This window comes from Hermetia illucens, chromosome 1 (genome assembly GCF_905115235.1).
Source record: "Hermetia illucens chromosome 1, iHerIll2.2.curated.20191125, whole genome shotgun sequence".
NCBI lineage: Eukaryota > Metazoa > Arthropoda > Insecta > Diptera > Stratiomyidae > Hermetia > Hermetia illucens.
This window is the reverse complement of record NC_051849.1, coordinates 160,583,301-160,602,355: the sequence shown is the minus strand read 5'-3', so window position 1 is coordinate 160,602,355 and position 19,055 is coordinate 160,583,301. Positions and strand designations below refer to the sequence as shown.

General features: G+C 42.6%; 1 protein-coding gene across 1 annotated transcript in view; it reads right to left on the bottom strand.

Annotated features, from left to right (window-relative positions):
* LOC119647262 (protein turtle) overlaps window positions 1-19,055 on the bottom strand; it is a 792,821-nt gene that overhangs the window by 319,891 nt on the left and 453,875 nt on the right. The window lies entirely within an intron of this gene.

The window sequence follows — 19,055 nt, the reverse complement described above, 5'->3', positions numbered from 1 at the left end:
ATAACAGCAGGTTTCATTTTTTGGCTGACTAAGAAACCTACTCCGAGCACATGGTTTACTGGATGGCCGCTATAATATATGGTGTAGTGGCTCTTCTCCAGGAAACCGGTCCCTGTCCATCGCATCTCTTGCAACGCTGTTACATCAGCCCTATATTGGGACAGGGTATCGGCTAGCTGCTTATCAGCTTCATCTCTGTACAGGGAGCGCACGTTCCATGAGAAAATGCGCAAATCGTTGTTCCTTTGTCGTTGCCGGGTCCGTCGTTTTAACATCCGTCCTATCCGAGGCTCCTGTTGTGGCTTCGTAACAGGTTGTTTTCCGTGTAGGGTTGTCAGCCCTACCCAACCCCCAAGCTGGAGGACCAGTTGGTGCAATTTGTGCCGTTTTTAGGCGCGGGAGATTCGCCTTCATCCTTCTCCGTCTGCAGCTTTTCGTCAAGAAAGAGCTCCCAGCGGTCACCACGTGGAGGTGGAGATAGGGTTTGGTAGTAGAGCTGTTGGTGTTGGTTCAGCAGGCATTTCCCAGGTTTTATGCTCCATCGTGGGTACCAATCCACGTTTCGCCCCGGGACCTATACTACCCTTTGACCAGTGGTGGTGGTTGGTGTTCCTAAATTGAATCAGTAAGTTGGAGAAGTTGATGATTGATTACACCCGAAGAATCCCTTCGAAAATCCCTTCGATACGAGGCGCCTTAATTATTAGAAATTAAATTCAGAGGTTTGCGTCACTCCAATGAAGTAGAAGATACTATCTAGAAGCTAACCTTCAAATAATCAATTGTTTCCACGGGTTATAAACCCAAATACTTAGATGTAATGTTATATCGACTACACACAAGCGCCTATTGTAGCCGCTCCTCAATGAGTTGACTGTTCAGCTTTAGATATCAAATCCAATTGTGGTTTTATGTCAACTCGAGTGGCAACGGATGATACCCAGACCGCGACCAGAATAGATTCCGTCAAATGCCTCAATTGATGTCGTGAAAGACAAGTTACGTTCATAAAACTTTCAATTTCTATCGTTTCCGCCCTTGAACGGTTAATTTTCTAAAACAATATTCCCACATACCACGAGATTACCTGAAGTACGTAATCTCTTGTCATTTGTGATGAAGGAACCAAAATGCTGTCAAACAAACTATTCACAAATTGTTAATTTACAACGACGCCAAACCTTATTAGCTACATGCATAAAAAGACCTTAAAATGTGGGAACACACAGGCATATCTAATCTTAAATAATTATTTGAGGAGGAAGCTTATCTTCTTCATAATACGATGATGCCATCCTGCTTTGCACGCTCCACCTATCCTAGCAACAATAATTAATCGGAAAGTTGATACTTTCAGGAAACCGCAAAGCTCATTATGCGAGCAGAAGTTTATCCTGTTTGGGATTCAGGCCTGCCCCTCAAATCATCATTCTGTCGGATTTCGGATGACGACGGCACACGTATGCTAATCGATATCCTTCACTTGCCGCAAATTATTATGACTGAGCAACTTAGCGGATATCATTCGCGAACGGGTCTTAGTCCTGGCAATGATTGGCGCTGTAAAAACCACCATACTCCCCATTTGTGCTCCGTTATCCTTTATGCGAGAGATTACCGATGATTGATCTGATGGGCTTAGGTACTGAAGTTCTCGGCGCTGAATAACCGGGCTTACAGGTAGGGATGTTTCCCAATGGAGTTTCCCTGCTCGTAGTCAACTGGAAATATCGTGTGGAACCTTGAAAACTTTAAGCCATTGATCGGGGACACCGATGACTGGTACACATCCCTGATCCCGGGCAGAGATGTGCGCTCCATTACCGGGGATATGTTTTGATTTAGGGACCGAAAATAATCAAATTTGATGATAGACAGGTCGCCAAAAGCAAACATTCACGTCTGACTACACATACATAATTCAAAAGGTGGCTGATTGATTCGTGGAGCGCCATTCATTCAAAATCAGGACGCTAGGACAGTAGACGAATTTGCCCCACCCTTCACCTGGCTATCGGAACTTGTGTCAAGGATGTCAAGCAATTTGTGGGATCAACATATAGGCATTTTTGGATGACGGCGGTTTTGGTAATCATTAGTCTCCGAAATTCCGGCAGTTTTTCATCTTTTGATGTTTATCAATGATGTGACGTTAGCATGTGCGAGAAAAAAATGGATTAATGCGTTTTTGAATGTTGTTAGTTTTATGTGGTTAATAATGAATAGGCTGGAATTTAACTCCGGGGTGTCAGGGATAAGGTTGGTTCTATCAATTTTGCCACATTCCTTGGGAATTTGTTGAAAATATTCAGGAATTTAAATTTGTGTGAAGTAGCTTTCGAATCCAAGTTGGGTTTTCAACGTGAAATCTGGAAAATGTGATAGAACTCGCTAATGAAAATTGGAACGTATCTAAATCACAAGCAAACAATCCCACCCTCATCATATCACAGCGCACATTCCGACAATAATGCTAAAAATTAACGGCACTAGCAAAATGTTAATATCCGTTGCCACAATTTCATTTAAATATGCCACACTACCAGTGTCAAATTACACAAGGAGAGCTTCCATCACATCGTGCAAACATGCACATTATATAAGCAAAAGTATCTGCTAACGTGTACACCAAGTACTTCCACCATCACATCACATTCCTTTTTACGTTTGCAACATTCCATTTTCTTGCAGAATATTTTCACATGTGCCAGGTGTTATTCTTTGCCATATCACACATCTACGGGAGAGCTGAACCACAGATAGAGAGGGCGACGTAGGACTACGAATATGGCATCCATTGGGCCAGAGGAATGGGTTGAAAACGACTTCACGTGTGAAGTACACTTAAAATGGAACACCTCATAATAAATGCAGAGGTTTTTATCCCCAATATGAACGTGTTACATTCCCCAAAGATGAACGGAGATGGCGACTAAGGCGCACCTTGCTAACTGACCTCAATTGCTTCTGCTTTCATTCCAGCCTGAGCGTAAAATATTCACGGTATCCATTTCTGCAGTGACACCGTTTCTATTGGCTGCAGAGGGCAGTGATGCAAAATGGGTGAGAAAATTAGGGTTTGCTTTTGTGGATATGAGTAAATAATGATTAGTGGAGCAGGATCACATGAGAGCCTAGCATTTCATTTCACACGTCGGTCTATTATTCCACCAAACGGGCTGGAAACTCACATGTGAACTTTCATTGTTTTTGCTTATAAGGTTTACGTTTGAGCATGAAATATTCGCATTGTTTGAACGATTCAAGTTTTATGTAGTTATTTCAAGCCCCGTCCCGATTACAGTGCAATTAATTTACAAGCAATTGCAGCGCGAATTAAACGACTAGTAGCCCTTCCACAAAAAATGATCATGAGAGCGCCTAAGATTTGACTGTCTGTAGTGAAACTTATCTAGAAGACATGGCTACTAGAACTCGTTATGTAACCTACCATATGTGCGACATTACTGTTTCCGAACCGAATCGAAAGTTCACCATAGGTCATCTTTATCCCGAGCACCCGCTAGGTGGTTGCCCACGTCGAGTCGTATGGGACCCAGTTGGTACTTGACGGGAGGTTCGACCTGGTATCATGGGAACTGCGATAGAACTCTGAAAGCGGACTTCTAACCCAAACATGGCAGACGTGCGAAACTCCGGATTTACATCTGTATGTCGAACGGGCAGTTGGCACAAACCGGGGTTCCTACCGTAAGGTGCGAAGTGGCTAATTGACGTCCCCCTTTCTCATAATTCGGTCCCTCTATACGCGATGAAATCAGGCTCTTAGGTCCTTTAGCAGGGCTTCACCAAAAATCAATTACTTTTAAACGAAAAGAAAAATACAGAATAAAGATAATAAAGTATTTGAGCTGTTAGGAAGGCGGTTGTAGATACTTTGTGGGAATCTTCACTGAATATTATGCACGACCACCGATTCCGTCAGTTTTAGAACCGAGCCTATATTACAATATTACTGCAAAATTTTACGGATCTAGAACGTGCTTAAGGGAGGTTTCGAGAAAGTTTTCAAAGCATACTATATAATAATAAAAATAATATTACTTCCGAGTTGTCACAATCCCAAGAAATGCAGCGTGCAGTGCCGTCAGACTACGTGAGTCCGGATGCTGGACAGCGAAGTCCTACGGTGACAGCAACATCCTAGATGAAATATCTCGGGAAATCTGGGCATCCCCCACGGACTATGCCAGACGCAAGCTGAACTTCACGAGAAACTTTGCTGTGGACTTTCCAACCAGGGCAAAGTGGAAGACTGGCGGCGTGTTGCAAAATTATGACACAGGATTCTTTACGGAGGGATCAAACATGACCTGTGGAGTCGGCGCGGTGGTTCTCTCGAATACACATAGTGTATCCACGTCGTATGGTCTCCCAGGTTTCGCCAGTGTATTGCAGGCGGAAGTACTGGCGATATTGGAAGTCTGTCGATGGCTGCAGCGAGATTCGAGCCCCAAGCGTAACATAGCCATTCTGACCGACAGCCAAGCGGCCATCAAGGACTTGTACTCAGCGACGATATCTTACAAGCTGGTGGGGCAGTGCAGAGACGCGCTCAACCATCTGGGCGGCACGCCCAAGGTCACTCTCCACTGGGTTTTCGGGCAAAGGAACATAGAAGGGAATCAGCGGGCTAACGGATTGGCCAGGCAAGGCTCTGCTCTTTTTAGTCATTCGGCGAATACAGTCGGTGTTCCGCTGGCGGCTATCGGAGGCCGTGTCTATTTGCACTACCTAGCAGCCGCTGGCCTAAAATGGCGAAGGCTTACGAACTGTGCCAAATCAAAGAGAACTTGGCCCGCTTATAACATAGCCCGACCACGAGAGCTCCAGTGCCCGACGGGTACAAATGCATTCAAGATTACGGCGGTCTGCATGAGGTACTGGCTCATAGGGGACCATACCGCTAGGCTGAGCATACCCTACAATTCGCATTTCCGAAGCTGCAGAGAAGGAAGGGCAACTGTCGTGCACTTTCTCTGCGATTCCCCAACTCTGGCTATAGTCAGGCTACGCACACTGGGTAAACCATTCTTTTGGGAACTCAGAGAGATTTCTAGCTGGAAGAGCTACTTTTCTTCGTGAATGCTACGGGCTGGCTCTAAAGATCCGAGCCGGCTGGACTCTGCTTCCCGGCTTCCATAACAACAGTCACGGTCTTAGGAGCTTGTGGCATCAAAACGGCGCATCAAAGCGCTAACTGGGTTCTCGGAGCGGCCACTGATACCTACCTACGTACCCAACAAATGCAGGATTTCACCTAATACTAGCACTAGATGACAAGCACTTAGGGTTGGACCAACCAACCTACTTAAAAATGCATAGGAGCTCCGGCGGTGGTGTTAGGTTAATGAGACAGTCTTTCGGTAACTTTTCACGAACTTGAACACGTTTCCAGAATATTTTATGCATGCTTGTAACCAGAGTGTGTGAAAGTCCTAGGTTATCGAGGGAAGCGATAAGGGATTTGACAATATTATGAGATCTACAATCACCTTCTCCATACGACAAATTTCTTTAATTTCCCGAGCCAGTGGTTCATAGTGTCATACAGTGCTGCAATTATCGTGGATAGCAACACCAATAATACACGGGAAGTAACGCTTCTTGTCAACTAATAGCACGTCAGTATGTGGCCACTAGTTAGAACTTGCCGGTCCCCATACATGCTGTAAGCAGAACTATTGAGTACTGTCTACGGCTCATATCGGTGAACTAGATATGCTCCCGGGATCAGTCCATACTTGTTTGCAAGGTCTAACGGATTACCTTACATACCGCATTATGCCTGTTCGTATTATATATAGAGATGAAATAATCCATTATGGGCTTTTTATAAGCTCGGGTGTGACAACGTCATCTTTACTGTCACACATAAATCCCTCCGTCTCAGCAAAGAGCGCCTCAACACATCTGTTCGATAGGTGCAAGTCGACACATGTCTGCCAAAGACAATTCACGTGTTTACCGTGCATTACTTTCGACTTCCATTCATCGATCGGCTTGACTTCACCCAGCACACAGTGCGCCTTACAAACAGCCGCATGCAAGGGACTCCACTGCTCTTTGCTGTACAATAAGCACGTAGCTAGTCGACTTTGCGATGATGTGGTGCTACCACATCAACCAGGCCAAAGCCTCTGTTGTCACGAGGCAGTTCCTCCCCTCCACGGCAGAGTTTTCATGAAACATTCGGAATTTGCAAAAATAGGTCCGTATCGGATGCTGCCAAAACTTTATCAGTCGGGAGTCAATGAGATATAGATGTCGGATATCAATTATCCAGGTGTACGGGATGCTCTCAAAACCCATGGCGTAATCGATATTGCAGCTAAAGATAATTCTTTAGCTTATAATGAATTGCTCTTTGCGACACCTTGATCCAACTCGGCAGTCTGCTCCTCTTGGTCTGAAGGTGTGCATTGACCTTTCCATTAATAACGGATGTTCTGGTCTGGTAGAGGGCTGGTAAGCAAGTAATCGGCCTTGTGTTTGCGGGGTACGTCATCATGTCCTTTATAGAGACAAGGTAGTTAATTCCTGCAGTGAAGAAAGGTGGAAATTCCTCAAGCCTACTAATGGCCTGATGATATATGCTGGTTAACTTTTCAAACCTGAAATTTTGCACCCGATCTAGACCAGGACTCCTCCAGTTCTTCCGTCTATGCTTCGGTAATATCCGCAAAATTCATACCCAGGATAGTGGTATGGCGGGTGCCTTCGGTGGAATCCAGTGAGCATACTGGATTGGTGGCTCCCAAATTCCACCCGAATTCTCTTTTGCTTTCGCTGTCGTTGTACTATCGGGACATTCTTTCTTACCTTATTATTATTATTAACTATATTTGAACACTTTAACACACACATTATTTTTTTTCAGATTTTTCGGTTGAGTAAATTCTAAAAAACGGGTCGATGAGGTAACTTACCTCTTTTGGGCCCGGCACTCCTCCCTTTCCGCCTTACGTCAGTATATTGGGTGAACTCCATTTTTAAGGTTTTGTGTGGAAGAAAACAATCAATCAATCAATCAGGTGCGAGTATTCTGGAATGTCGAATCCTATCAGACTATTGTAGGAAGCATGACCAAGATTTGGCGCTAGGCCAGACTCCTGTGCTACCCTCAACGTGTGCCCAATCCTTTTCTCGTCTTTCAACGGTTCATAGAGTGATAGGAAGTGATCTCTGACGTTCATTGTAGAATCCACTGTGGATCTCCCTGCTCTAAAGCCTAATTGACTTGAAGACAATTGCCTAGTAGCATGTATAGGGGTAGCGAATCGGAGTCTGGCGCGTTCTTTTCAGCTTCCCGCTGAAAATACCAACCAAAATGAAGTATGCGGGAATAATATCACGTACGAGGCAGTCTCTCACCTCGGCATTAAGTGAAGAGGGATGCGCAAATCAATTTTTTGGGGAACCAGTTTATAACGAAGTCTGCCTCGTCGTCTGTTTCCTGGCAGTAAGAGTGCAAAACAAAAGTGACGTTTGTGCATATGAAAGGTGACGTACGTCCCGTTTATGTGACATATTAAAAATCCAAACAGTAAGCTGAACCTGATTCAAAAGGCTACTTGGTGAAGCAGTCCAAAATGTCACCTCAATTTTAAAAATATTGTCAAATATATGTACAAGCGAATCAATGCCTAGTGACTGCCAACGAGGTATTATCTGTCCCATACATAAAATGTTGTTGGTTGGTTGGTTGGTTTTCGGAGCTGACGTTGCCACCATATACTTTGTTTTGTCTTCATTGATGTGCAGCCCAAGATCTCGCGCTGCCTCCTCGATCCGGATGAAGGCAGTTTGTAGGTCGTACCAACAACACCAAACTGCACTGAACAAACGGGAAGAATAAAGGTAGGATACTACAATTTTGAGACCGTGGATAATTTCTCCTATCTAGGGTCGAAAATCACAACCGATAACAGCTACGATGATGAAATCCGCGCACGGTTGTTGGCAGCCAACAGAGCCCATTTAAGTTTACAAAAACTGTTCCGCTCGAAATGTTTCACCATAGGGTCAAAGCTCTTACTATACAAGACAATGATCTTGCCAGTCCTCATGCATTTTTTGGAGACTTGGGTTCTTAGCAAGCATTCGAGAGAAGAATCCTCCGAAGAATTTTTGGCCCCCACCATGAGGATGGACGATTCCGTAGCCTACACAACGAACAAATCTATGAGCGATACCATGACCCTGAGGTGGTGGATTAAGCCGGATCTCTCAATAGGTAGGTAGGTAGGTAGATGATCCCACCCGGAAAGTCTATAAGCGCAATATTTATGGTAGAAAAAGAAGAAAGCCCAGAACATCATCGGCCCATACTAAAGAGGCTTCATTCAGACAAATCAGCAACAAATCAGATCTACTCTTTGCGGCAGGCGATGGAAAGACTGCTGCAATATCGCCATCAGTTTCACCATCTTTTGATCGACTTTAAGGCCGCCTATGATAGCATAGCCATGGCAAAACTGTAGACGGCCATGAGAGAATTTAATATCTCGACGAAATCGATACGACTGATTAGACTGACCCTGTCCAATGTGCAAGGCCAGATAAAAGCAGCAGGATCACTCTTGGGGACCATTTAACACCAACAATGGTGTAAGACAATAGGATGCCCTATTATGTGTTCTCTTCAACCTGGCCCTGGAAAAGTGTTCTGCGATGGCGCCATCCTCTTCACGTCTACCCAACTACTAGCTTACGCTGACGATATTCACATTATGGGAATAGCAACCCGAGATATACAGTCTACCTTCATCCAGGTCAAATAGGCACGAGATCTTGGGCTGCACATTAATGAGGACAAGATAAAGTATATTGTGGCAACGTCAGTGCCAAAAACCAAAGAACGGACAAGATCCAATTGAACTGGTCAAGCGAGAAGGATGAAGATAGGCCATTTTGGAGTAGTTTGGCAGTCAGTATTTCTAGTGATGGAATGATAGGAGGTTTTTCCTTTTCTGGATATAGAATAAATTATTATTATAAAAAAACACCGACTTTCGGAAATCAGTTTTTCCTTTCTTTCTTCAGAAGGAAAAACACTGTAGCACCTTATTTAATTTTATCAAATGAAGCTGTTATGCTTTATGAAGTTTTTCAGCCGATCCACTAAATTGTGGGTCATTTGAATTCTATAAATTCCAGATGATTCTAAAATGCATATACCAAATTTGTCCTTAGATTTGGTTTCTTGGACATTTTATATCCACTCCAGGAATACATCTTTTTTCTACTCTCAAATATATTCTATTATGCATATTCTCCTACAAGGAGAACAACCAGTATAATGCGCTTCTGGAAATCAAACCAGGCACAACTATTAAACATATTATCCTTCCCTCCCTGCACTTTTTAAGTTTTTTCCAAACACTTTTCTGAAAAAGTTCTCTAGATCCCGGGCTGATGAAAATTGTGAAAACAAAAAAAAGTTTCTCTTTCCAACGTGCCAAAGTGTAAGCTTTTTATGGGAGAATTTGGCATTAGCAGGGAGATGCCAATAGCAGAAAATGGGTATATGATTTACTGACTCCGCCAGAATGCAAATTCATCTTATTTTTTTATGAGTTTCTCTTTTTTTTGGTCTAGGGTAATATTTTGCAGAAAGGTCTGCTTTAGAAACATTCAGTGATATATCCGAGCGAGGCGGCAAACAGGAAGGAGAGCTCTTAAAATGTAGAGTTCCAAAGTAGTGCAAATCTACAACTTCGATCAGGTATCTACAGTAACAAATTTGCCACTATTTAATTATCTTGGTGAATCTTCATCCTTCTCTCTTATTTCAAGCTTCCATTACGAGAGAGTAGTAGTATGATACCCCCAATACAAGAAGCACCGTTTACTGGATCAGAGGGACTCTTCTTTCATCTCCGTAACTAGGTTATCACATTTGTGGTCTATCAAAAGAAACAAACGCTTCAGGATATTTATAGTGCTCAAACCCATTTCTTTCACTGTAATGGCTGTAAGAATATGACATATACGCTATATGAAAAGTGTCTTCTAGCTGGTGATGTGTAACGTACAGGAACTCGATATCTAATATCAATCCCGATTAAATCTACCTTACATGATGACTAAATTAAGCAAAATTCGTTCAACAAAAAACATTTCATTTCAAAACGAAGAGGAAACATCTGGCATTTTTACAACAAAAGTATATTCACCATTGGTGTTCGTTGCAAGTTTCACTGGGCTATTTCCGGGGCAACCTACCTAAAAGCATTAAACAGCAAAGTGCTCCAAAAGGAAATTTCCTTTTTACACTTGCAAAGGTCATGGCTAGTAGGGTTGGATTCAGGACAGCTGCAATGATGTTATTCAATATCCAGCTATCCCTACGACTTCCTTTACTGTTCTGCGCCAAGCGATCCTGGGGCGACCTACTCGTCAATTTGGGAGAATGGATTCAACTGCATGGCGAAGCCAGCAATGGAATTGTCGGCCCTTCTTAATGTGTGAACTATCCGCTGCCATTTTCGCCTTCCGATCATAGTGCATATGAATCCCAGGCCTGTGCGTTGACCGAGTTCTTCGTTTGAGATAGTGTCAGGCCAGCATATTCCAATGATACGATCTAGACAGGTTTTGACGAAGATTTGGAGCTTTGGAGTAACAGTGGAGTCCACCTTTCATGTGCTACTCCCATATAGCAAGAAAGAACACTAGCGCAGAGCATGGTGAACTTGATTTTGGTGTTGAGATAACTGCATTTCCAGATTTTAGAAAGAGGAGTGAAAGCGAATCTAACGTTGTTGATGCATCAGGCAACATCTAATTCGGTTCCACCGTCGGCAGTAACCACCGTTTCTAGGTATACAAATTGATCGACGCCTTCAATGCTCTGCCCCTTTAATGCAGATAGGGAGATTTCGATGACCCGCCAGACTGATAACCTTGGTTTTGTTAGTGTTTATCGTCAGTCCAAATCTAGCTGCCTCTCTTTCCAAATTCAGAGCCATTTAGCCAAGGTGTATGAGCCGGTGAGAGAGCAAACAGATGCCATTAATGTAGTCGATATGTTTGAGGAAAAATGTTGTGCCTTGAATTATTTACATTTTTTTATGTATCTTTTTTTTTAAATTTTAGGATTTAAGACAGAAGACTTATGTTCTCGGTGCCAACAATAGGTTGGTCGCCTGGTTTCAAATTTGGGGTAAAAAGAAGCAGGTATGAACTTTAGAAGGGCCAAAGGATAGCGTACGGTGCAGACGAATGAAATTATTTACCATCCTCGTGAAAGTTTATAGGAAAGCCTACAAACCTCAATAATGAACCAATCGACGGAATATGGGTTTACGTGGTAGGGAACGGTGAAGAGGAATTCACCACTGCACTAGAAGGAAGAGATACTAAAGGTGGCGATGAGTCAGCTTCTAGCTACGGTAAGTGTCTATAGGTCTGTTCTGAAAGGGGTACTATTTTCAAGTCCGAAAGACTTATAAGGTTCAACTTCACAAGTTCGATACAAAACATTACAGCATCCATCTAAAGACAGCGTAGGCTACTGATTAGAGCAAAGGAGCACTTTGAAAAGTCACCTGAGAGCAAAAAAGAAAAAAATTAAGCTCCGTGGTGATAACTCCAAAAATGTTTAAGCTACGTATGTTACACAAAGTGTGTAGATAATGTGCAGACCAAGCAGTCAATTAGGCTGGAATAGAGTTTAAATATTTAGAAATGTTTTTTATTGCAACGCAGCTGAGGGAGATTCGAAGAATGGAAATGGGTAGCATAATCCACTATGAGGAAAATTTTTCTTAAAGAAGAAAGATCGTGTGAATTTCAGATAAACTTTTCCAAAAGCAGGAGAATCATACCTGCAGGACGGGGAGCGGATGGTGGCTTAAATTAGGAAGTTTAGATGCCTAAAGGTGCGTTGCACGGAGTCAAAATTAAAAGAAGAATAGTGACTATCAAAGCGGAGCTTATTTTCAAAGGTTAGGTCGAGGTTTTGGATAAAGCTAAGATACGATAAAGTGAGAGGAGAGACGAAATGAAAGATATGTCATGTAGAATGAACAGCAAAGCGAACCGAGAATAAAACCTTGTGGTACACCAAAGGAGAAACAAAAGCAACGGGATATTTAATTAGCAAAAGAGACGCTGCAGGATTGGTTAGAGAGACATCCGACATGGCATATAATGTATTAATTATTATAATAGCTTAATATTGAGTGAAGGGAGTTTACATGATCCAAAGTCTTGACAAAGTTCAAGGAGTTTTGAATTTATGCCTTTCGCTAAAAATCGAGTTCAGAGTTTGTGAATCTCAGTGGCGAACCAGATCGGGCAAAAGCACAGGAACATTGGGCGCCATTTTTGAAAAGTTAAGGCTTTAGAACATGGAAACTGCGTCTCTCCTCCCCAACAAAATCTTACAATTTTCTTCGACCACAATGATTTCGTTTCATCGTGTCGTTGAAATTCAGTCAGTGGGATACCAGATTTACGTATCGATATCACCACATGCTGAAATGAAAACAAGGATAATTTGCTAAAACCTCTACTCTGTGGGCTGGCAATTCAATAGCTTGATCATAAAAGAAAATGCAAAGAAGGTGCTGAAGTAAGTGTACTACGATTTGGGAATTATCAATAAGAGGTTGATGGTTGATAGCAGAAGTTCAATGAAAGCCGGGTTTATATGTTTAATTTGCTTATATAATCCAATAATCCAATATTGATCCTGTTTCTCATTGTGGCGTTCGCGAAGTGAGAGCTGTGAGTAGACTGTCTCTTCTACCGAGTGACTGCTTCACTGAACCCGCAAGCAATTAGCTAACTTTTAGGTAATGGAACACTTCGGTAGAAAAGAAAGGTACTAAAAAGTTATAATTCTAATTCCGCATTGACGGAAGCAAGAATAGGCTGCCCTTCCCTGCTTGTCGTCAAAGACGACTAAAAGAGATAGAAATTTGTGGGCTAGCAACCTGAGAATTTCAAACCTTTACCACTACCCAAACACCAATGATGCCTCGGAAAAGGATTAACCTAACGCCGGAAACCCTTGGTTATCGAAAACGGTCTATGATTGATTTTCGGAATGCTCGCATGCTCCTCCAGGATCCCCGGAATACGCGCTTTCTCAAACTTGTGCGAGAATTACAATGATATAAGCTGGGCATTCTGGTTCTAAGCCAAGTAAAATGGTGGAACTCTGAAGAGTAATCCTCTCCCTGTTGCAGTAATGGGTTGTTGCTTTTGATGGCTACCACAAGACGCGCTCTTTTGCACTGGGAGCCAGCTTCTGATTGCAACATTCCTGTAGAAGTTAACTAAACAGTGCTATAATTAACGAAGACTTCTAATATAAAAGAAAGAAATCCTTTCTACGGGCAATTACAAGCAATTCATGGGAAGCTTTCTAAAGGTGATTGAACACAAAAGTGGTATAATATTTTCCTTGGACATGTGATAGGGAAGCACGTAAAGATAAGATGGGATTTTTCTGGATTTCTACAGCTTCCACTGCCTCGTCATTCGTAGCACATTGTTCGAGCGCAGAGCCTGTCATAAGGTCCGTTCGCTTTCAACAGATCGGCATTGTGCGAGGAATCAACAACTTATGGTTCCTTACGTTCACGTGCATGTTGCATCTGCTATATCTCGCAGGGTGGTCCAGCTCTGATGTATCATATTCGGCGAAATTTTGCCCGTAACATACACATATGGAAATTTTCCTCAAAATCGTTTGAATCATATGACGGTCTCCCCCAGAGTTATTTATCGCTGCACTAGTAGTTACTGCTGATGTCTAAAATTAGAAAATGCAGTTATCTCAACAACCCGAAGTGGATGTTACCTAACACTTTCGCTACTTTGTCTAACATCTCAACACCAAAATTAAGTTGGAATTGGTCTGTGCTAGTTTTCTTTCTGTGTGGCTATATGGATGTAGCACATGGGAAGCGACCGTCACTGTCACTTTAAAGCTCCTAGCCTTCGCCAACAACTCTTTATGACGTAAAATCGGAGTACGCTGGCCTAACACTATCTCAAACGAATAACTTGCTCGGCGAGCACCCGTTGCTGATGTGGTTGGAAGACGAAAGTGGCAGTGAATAGGCCACACACAGAGGAAAGGTGGCAAATGCATTGTTGGTTACGTCATGCAGTGGAACCCATTCTCCCAAGATGACCGACCAGTGGGTCACCCTAAAAGCACTTGGCGCAGAACAGTAGAGAAGTAGTGCGGGCATTTCGAGAGGTCCCGGGGGAAGCGCATTTCGGTGAACCAGATACGATAGTGCGTAGGTGTGATTGACGCGCTATAGCCCACCAAGGGGTGACTGGCAACCATCGGGGTGGGTGTTCCATATCTGCTCTCGGAATTCTGTGGATGTTGTTACATGGGAATAAGGATATGTTTCCTGCAGAAGCGCAGTTTGTTGCTGCTACAACCAGAACAATACAGGAAAACAACTCTGAAACCGGAAGTAGTTACAATGGAGTCAATTGTGACCGTTGAGCATCCAAGTGTGCTGGTGGGAAAGGAGAATTGTGTGGCAAGGAATTTGTAGGAGACCAGTAGTGTAGTACTTGCGACGAAGTGTGAGGATATTTGTTAAAGATAATGTTCGCCTCTGTGGAAAGGGTGGAATTAGGAACACACTTTGAAAGTTTTGCTCGGTTTTAGATAATTTAAGATGGTCCCTACGTACATCCAAAATGTTACCTTATAGAATAACATATTATAAGATTAATAATAATAATCTTTGGTGCAACAATCCAATTGGAGCAGGGCCTTAAAGTGTGTTAGAGCACCTCATTCAAGAACGTTACGGTACACTACAGGGTTCCAGTACCCTGTAGGAGGCAATGTGGTCAGGATTGCTCCCGCTCGAGATTATTAGCCTGATTTGATTCAGGTACTCATTTACAGCTAAGCCGACTGGTAGCCGACGTTAAATCACGATAGAAATCATACTGCCAGCAGTGATATTTGAACCGCGATCTTCCGTACGACAGCCTAGTGCTACAACCACTGAACTATCCGGATACGTATTATAAGATTGTTTTATTTTAATTGACCGTGAACAATGGCGCAATTGTCGTGCAAAACCCCATAAAGGGCGAATACCGACCATATATATATGTATGTGCAGTAAAGCCAGCTATACGAGACTGCCAAGTTACGTCGCTCATCACTCGTCCGCCTTAACTTCTATCGATTCTGATTTGCCGGCACACATTAGAATGAAGTCCGAAGTCTAAAGGTTTGATAGGTACACCTCTGAGTATTTCGAAACTTTATTCAGTTGTTATCGACTTCTATCCGGGCGAAGAGCTACAACTGCGCCTATGAGCCGGCATTACCGGCTCTTGCGAATGTACTTCAGCTTTTTCCAGCATTTCCTAGCAAATCTATATTCCTTTGTTACTATTCTGCACCACGTACTGACAATGCGTCCAAATCGTGACCTTTCTAGAAGTAAACTGTACAATGGAATTATTACTGTTTCTTAATGCGATTACATGGTTCTCTTGGAGTTTGATTATGAACATCTGTGAAGACCTTGCGCTTTTAGACGGACAATAATTTCACCTACCTTGATGTTGGCATCTGGCCTGGGGGGAGCTGGAAAATCGGGCCCTTCCCAAAAGAGTAAGACGGCCTAAGAATAGGCAGATCGTAGCTGGTATCATGTCCACAAGAATAGTGTGGTACAAAATGGTGTGCAAAGCTTTATTAAGTCTAAGAACCTGTTCAGTGCTATATGCCATAGGAAAAGTAAGTTAATGTGCAATATTGTTTCGGGTTCAGATTGCGTTTAAAATATATATAAACCGCAATCAACAGCACCAGCAATCTTTGTGTCTGCTGCTGCGTTGTGCTTGCCCTGCTGGTGCAGGCTTATCACTTGCACTTCGGGAAGAATTCCAGTAATAATAAATGTACACTTTCTGAAAATTTTCTTAATAATCATTCCATTTCCATTCTTGCGCAAAGGCTTTTTAGTGAGAAGAAGGATTGATACTACGCTCCGTTTTGATATTCGTTCAGGATAATTTGGTTCATTGTATTTGGTACAAAGGTTAGTCGTTGCTATGCAATAACATTTCCTCTTCCCAATTCTCAAGCGAAATCATAATCTGCAACTTTACAATCCCTATTTTATCTACGACCTGAAAGATGCCAATTTCAATGCATTTAGTACCCTAAGATGCCAGCGTTGTTTTTCAATTTACCTTGAAATCACATTCTACTGTCCTTCAAACAGGATTCTGCAACATGTAAATATTCCCTAAGCCATTTAGGAAATTGAATTGGTATTTAAATAAAATTTAATGCAAATCTCTGAAAGATAACCAACAGTTAGCCCTTGGATTGGGTTAATTTTAATTTACTGATGGGATTTTATTCTGCTATTTTGCAAATGCAGGTAAATACCTAGACGCAGACCATCGCGTCAGAGTGCCAGAATGTTCCAAAGTAATTGGCTTTGAATTAAAAACTTTCAAATTCTGGGGGATTATGATGTTTGCAGGCTCAGAGATTCTATGTTGCAAAAGTTTTTCAACGAAAGGATAAACTTGTCATGACTGTTGCTAATTTCATATTGTGGTACTCAGAGTTTCCAACGGATAAAAAAATGTATGAATAGAAGCTTAATTCAAAAGGATTTTCATCTTAACGAAGTGGCCACTGGGATAGAATTATGCGGTCAACTTTTAGCGAAACTCCGTGATGAATTGTATGTATTTTGTGCATTATCTACTAAAAATTATACGAGAAACTTGTTAGGTCGCTACTTTCGCTGTTGGGGGAACGTTGATTTTTTAGAAAAAAGCGTTCCTTCCGTTGATTAGGCAATATTAGATTATTGCCATTAATTGTTTTCCTGTTTAATTATTTTCCCCGTGATAAGTACAATATAATGAACCACTTTGCCAGCAAGTTTTTCAGACCTCCCATAGTTGCCCGTATAAAAAAACTTTGAGAAGCTAAGGTCCTAGAGCACCTCTTTGTTATTTCTGTCATTTTACAAAAAAACAAAGCCCAATCGAAGACCAGCAAAGTTTTCACACAAAAATTAGTCCTATTTATTTCTCGATACCTTAAGATAAGATCCCATCTTCGTCTAATCAATATCTAGTTCGAAGCTTCACTTACTGGGCATTTAAACGGAATGCGTTAGTCATTTGTACTGGCATTGGTTTAAATTAAGATGTGTCACATTGAGAATGGAGAAGAAAAAAGGGCCAGAGTCCAACCCAGAATATCGACACTATTAGCGCAAAACCCTCTATGCTGTCGCAACGAAAATTCAACTGTTATATATAATATATTAAATCCTAGAATATGCCATCCTTTTCCGGATTTCAAGCATCAAAAATCGATGCTGATGTTGCTAGATATTACAAAGTTAATATTGGATTTATTGGTTATCTTGTTTTTTTATGGGAACATGGTTCCTTCGACCAATAACTGCCTCACCACAAGAAGTGAGGGAAGGCAATAAGGGAAATTGTTTAGAGAACCAGTGGTTAAATTTAAATGCTAGCTGGCCACCAAAATCCCAAGCGAAGATGTGACTACCCTGCCGAGGGTTGAATGGTCACATGGGTTGAAGATCTGGCCGTGATCGGTGAACTCTAGGCGTCAGGCGACGTCCAAAAACAAAACCCAAGGCAACCCCCAAACAAAGCCCGTGGTAGCCCACTACGATAAAACTTAAAAAAAAATAGTCAATAGTAAATTTTGCTCATCTTGAGTGAGGGGGTAATCCTGAGCTCATTGATAGAGAACCTGAGTCCAGACTTAGATTATTCACTTGTTTAACTGCAGTCCAATCCAACTGAGATCCAGTCCTCAACGAGCAGGCCGAAGCAAGTTCCTTCTGCAAGCACTTCTGACCCCGGGTTCCAGTCGGCAAAAACAGTCCTCGGCCAAACCGCTTTCTGGCGAAACTTTGCCTTTAGGCAAACCCAATTCGAGGAAACCATAACCCTCGGGTTGTGCGAAGGTTGCGGGGAAAGGAGGGTTTCTTTCACTTTCCTCTGACAAACCAGATTCCTCAACCCAAAGGGCAACAAAGAGAACTCGACTGGCAGCGACTAACTCTTCGTTTGCTGCCGATGTCTTTGATTTCCACTGATCATATGGTGTTTGAGATTCAGTGTGTTCACCAAAAGAGAAGAAAGATAAATGGCCACACGTCTTCTGGAATTACAACCTTAATAATTTTTACCGACGGGTTAATCATAAACGATGGATCGCGTGCAGGGGTGTTTTCGAGAAATCCGAACATTGAGCTGGTGGCACGTCATTTCAAACTGTTTCGACAGTTGGAAAGCGTTATCAACACTAAGTAGTAACGACATATACAGTCATTTCAGCCACTATGGTGCGGTCAGAGCCAAAATGTGGCAGCCGGCTGTACACTGTCGTCTGCCCTGCAGGAGGAAATTGCAAGGACCCATGCAGTTGAATTGTGAAATTTGAATTTCTGGTGGCAGGCGAAAATTTTTGTAAAAGCGCCAGGTGTCTTTAGAGTGGCATTTTTATTGTCCCTTAAGAAGGCATTTTTTTGTGCCTGAAAAAGTGGAACATGACTGCTGCTGAAACTACCACATACCTCGGTATGGGCGCACTGTGGAAGATGTGCTCAGATTCGCAGAGGCCTGGCAGGTATGGGCGCACTCTGGAAGATATGCTCAGATTCGCAGAAGCCTGGCAGGCCATTGGATATGCGAGTTTAGGGGACAAAACAATGGGCCCAACAAAGGGCGGAGTGTTTGCAGGTGCGGTTCCCTCCCTCCGCTCCCACTAAACTAACTATCTATTGTAACAGCAAGTTAGTTTTTGCACAACAGCTCGAAGAGAATAACAGTTACATTTGCAGTAATGCAGAGACGAAGGTGAGCTCGGACACTTGCTGGGGAAACGCGCACGTGAGGGGTTTGTGGCTTTTTGCATCCTCATCCGTCTCGTCATTGACGGCCCCTTGTGCAAACACAGATCGAATTTCACTCAAGTTTCCATCTACCATTCATTTGAACGTTAGATTCGCATTTAC